The 4,544-nt window shown below is 29.0% G+C and overlaps 1 long non-coding RNA gene across 1 annotated transcript; it reads right to left on the reverse strand.

The window, feature by feature from the left end:
- Positions 1–879: 879 nt before the first annotated feature.
- Positions 880–2,318, reverse strand: LOC122517963. Its single transcript, XR_006303945.1, has 2 exons — positions 2,246–2,318; positions 880–939 (listed from the first exon to the last, which is right to left on the reverse strand). It is a non-coding gene; the product is annotated as an uncharacterized LOC122517963 (long non-coding RNA).
- Between the last annotated feature and the right edge of the window lie 2,226 nt (positions 2,319–4,544).

Consider the following 4,544-nt stretch of genomic DNA (forward strand, 5'->3'; position numbering starts at 1 on the left):
AACTTTTCGATCAATTCGCGCAAATAATTTAATTTAACTTACAACGTTAAATTTGAAATTAACCTGGCCAAGGTTTCCAATGTTTATGATTCGACAAGATTAATAACAAGCGCTTTGTTTCAATATTCGAAAATATATTTTTCTCTAAATATCAGGTCAGCTTTTCTGTTTCCTAATTTAGCTCAATCTGATTTAAACTAGATGAGTTCCTATTATTCTAAGTTTCTTATAACACATATATTTGATGATTTCTTATCGTCAAAAGACTTTGATCAATCAGTTTAATAACAATATTTTAAATACTTTTCAAAATGCTAATTTTATCCTAAAAGTTTTTAAAAGACTGATTGCTGAAGCCACTAAAGTATTTGGACAGATAATTGTTAAGTCTTTAATATTTAGTAGGACCACCTTTAACACGAATAACATCTTATAAGCGATTATGCATACTCTTTACAAAATTTTCCGTAATACTTAGTGATATGGAGCTCCATACTTCGAGTACTTTGTCTTTTAAACTTGTTTTTGATGTTATATTAAATTTTTGTAATTCTTTTCCTATTATTGCCCATAGATGTTCAATCGGATTAATATCAGGGTTTTGAGGTGGTGTTATTAATGTTAATAGATCTATGATACATTACTTAATTAAAAAATCGAAATCTGAAGGAATTATAAAATTATACCGTTCAGGTCGACCAAAGAAGTTAACTGAACAAGAAGAAATAGCTTCGATAAGTACAATAAATACTGGTGTGTGGACTTTGTGCGCACCTAAGAAGTTATACTTCTTTTGCATAAAAAAACATTTCTTTTCGCAGCCTATACGCCTTACAACGTTCCATGTTTGTTTGTGATGAGTACGTTCTTTTAGATACATTTTATAACGATAGTAATAGGCATTACACTTCTCTGCATTAGTTTTAGAAATCTCCAAAACTGAAACAAGAATTTATATGTATACTGATACTGGTCAAAAAGATGCAAGAGATTATAGTTGAATAAGAATTATTGTAGAAAATTTATAAATAACAAAAATGCATTCATTTTTCAATTCTTTTGATGGAATATGCACATGGTTTCTTCCCAGAGTGAATAAAAAGAAGACGGTGTCTTCCAAAATCTTTCATGATTTTTGTATCATCGGCTTCTTCTTATCGTTGTTGAAAATAATGCGCTCTCCCTTCCAGCAAAATAGTTGATTATCTATGCAGAGAGAATGTTTTCTAATGCTTTGAATAAATATTTTTGAAGAGAATTTTTAAGAAAATTAAATATTCATTTTTTGTAGAGCAAGGTATTATTTTATCTTTTCACAGATTTATGTCTTGCTTATTCCTTGAAACTGTGGTTGGATTCTGTTTGCATAATAATTAACATACGATCTCTATGAAGGAGACATTAGTTAAAAGATTTCTTTATATCATTAACCATTGGAAAATGAAATTTATATGCATAGATCCGATGTTGGAATGGAATCTTTTTCTTGGATGTGTTACAGTCCTTGATTGGAACAAAAAAGTAGAGCCACACACTTAAATAAACTATTTGGGAATATAGTTTATATATGAAAATAAAAAAATAGAAACGAGTAACAGAGCACCATAAATTGAATTAAAAACAATTATACATATATGTTACTCGGTAAAGTCTTTTAACTGAATAGAATATTGCTATTCTACTTACTATTGTCTGTTATAATATCAAAATAAAGAGAACATTTGTAATTCATCAGTATTCTTAGATTTAAATAAAAAATTATCATCGTATGGTTGGACATAAAAAATTGCACAACTTGTTATCTAATTTTTCCATTTTCAACCTATATTTGTGATCACTATAGAGAAGGAATGAAAAAGAAATAAAACACAATTCTGTAACCATCTTCTGTTTTACACTCTGCTATACAAAATTTACCCACTGATGATATCGCTGAACTAACAAAGTCGGACTGCCTCACAGTCATGTCGATAGTCATGGTCACAATGTTAGTTGTTTCATTCGCATTGTGACAGATAGCAAATTCTCCAGCTTTAACATTTGATCATTTGTATTGAATTAACATTTTAAATTTGGTATACTAATAGACTCATTATCATATAACCAAGTTTCACTCAACATTAAAATTTGAGATTTTTTTATAATGAATCAATAAGATCACCGGAGTGAGCCTGCAGACTTTGATAATGGAAAGTATCAAATTGATGATAATTGCTATCTGCTAAACTCATACAAATTTTTGTACCAGTAATCACAGGCTGAGGCGATGGTGCAGAAGTCATTAGTAAATTCGAAGTTGATGGAGTACATAAAATTTCATTCACAGACAATTATATGCTTGTGCAATCATTTTTTTTCACAGCCTATACGCCTAACAACGTTCTACATTGGTATGAGCTGCATTCGCCAAGATGTGGGTATACTCACCTCACTCGTCAGTAATAAAATAAAGATTGCGCAATTTGTAATAACTAGGAAGCATTCCTTCTTCAATTTTTTCAATAGAAAATAATGCACATGGTTTCTTTGCAGTGTGGTAAAAGAAGACGGTGTCTTCCAAAATCTTTCATGATTGCAGTGTTGTCAGCTTTTTCTTATCGTATTGGAAAGTTATATACTCTCTTTTCCAGTAAAATAATTGAAAACCTATGAAGAAAGAATAAGTTTATTATTGCTATAATAAATATTTTTCAAGAAAATTATAATATTTGTTTCTTTTTCAGAAGCAAAATTTTTATTTTTACCTTTTAAAAGATTCATGTCTTGCTTATTCTTTATAACTGCAACTGAATTTTATTCGCATAAAAATTTAAATGGAATCTCTATGAAGAAGACATTAGTTGATGCAAGTCTAAATATTTTCTTGCAAGTTAATAAGAATAATATCTCTTTCAATACCTGGTATGACGCTTGGAAAAACATTACGCACAAGTATATATTTTCTTATATATTGTATTTGCTATTAGTTTTTCAAATTTATAATAACTAAGATGCATTTTTCTTCACTTCCTTTGATAGAATATTAATAGATTTGATTTTCTCCCATTATACGTAAAAAGAAGGCGGTATCTTCCAAAATCTATAATGATTGCAGTGTTGTCAGCTTTTTCTCATCGTTGTTGAAAGTTAATACTTTTTCTTCCAGTAAAATAATTGGAAAACCTATGGAGAAAGAATAAGTTTAATAATGCCATAAATAATTATTTTTTAAGAGAATTATATAATGTTTACCTTTTAACAGATTCTGGTATTGATTATTCCTTGTAACTGCGGCTGCATTTTATTTGCATATAATTCACATAGACTCTCTATGAAGGAAACATTAGTTAAAAGAAATCTTTATATCGTAACCCATTGAAAAATGAAATTTATATGCATAGATCCGATGCTGTAATGGACTTTTTTTCTTGGACGTGTTACGGTCTTTGATTGGAATAAAAAATGAAGAGCCGCATACTTAGATAAATCTAATTAAGAAAGTAGTTAATGTATGAAATATAAAAATATAAAAAGAGAAGCAGAATATAAATTAAATTAAAAAACAATATAATACATATATTTTACAGAGTAAAGTATTTTAATTGAACAAAATATTGCTATTCTACTTACTATTGTCTTTATAATACCAGGATAAAGAGAACGCTTTATAACTCATCAATTTCATCTTAGATCGAAATCAGAAAAATGTCATCGTATGGTAAAGGCATAAAAAAATCACACAGCATGTTATCTTGTTTATTCATGTTTAACCTAAGTTGATGATCACTATAGAGAAGAAATGAAACGTATTAAAACTAATAAATGATAATACATACCTCAGTTAACCTAAAAAACTAATAAATAATAATACATCTCAGTTAACCTCAAATAACTAATAAATAATAATACATACCTCAATTAACTTCAAAAAAGACTTTTATTACTAATATTCACAAATGATAAAAATCACAAAAATGTAAAATAAGAGAAACGACGATGATAACGTCAGTTATTCGTCCTTCTTTCACAACACTATTCGTTGATCACCCGTACGGTTAATAACAATTACTAATGTATCTTTATTTAACGAACTTTTATAAACTAAATACGTTCTCACTTTTCTTTGCTTATATACCATCATAGAGGCGCGCGGATCATACTTAGCGCGCCAAGTTTAAAGAAATATATTCTCTTTACATATATATATTTATTTATGAATGTTTTCTATAATTTTTCACTATACTCATATTATATATATATATATATAGGACAATTTCTTTGCTTGGTAATGATAGTAACTACGGTTGAATAATTAGTACAACGGTTGATGCTAAGTTGAAACTGAATCAACAATATGTACAGCTTCCTTTTATTATGATTAAAACGAATATAACTTAAATCAATACACATAGATTATAACAAAAATATCTCTACGAGTTTACTTCTCGTCTCACGTAGTTACGGCTCTCAAGTGCCACGCCCAGGCGACTTCAGCTTTGTCTGTGTGGCCGTCACGCCAAAGCTTGGCGCCACCGGCACTCCTACCATCACGCCTCTAGTGACGA

Source organism: Polistes fuscatus, unplaced genomic scaffold (genome assembly GCF_010416935.1).
Source record: "Polistes fuscatus isolate 324 unplaced genomic scaffold, CU_Pfus_HIC Scaffold22, whole genome shotgun sequence".
NCBI classification, from domain to species: Eukaryota; Metazoa; Arthropoda; class Insecta; order Hymenoptera; family Vespidae; genus Polistes; species Polistes fuscatus.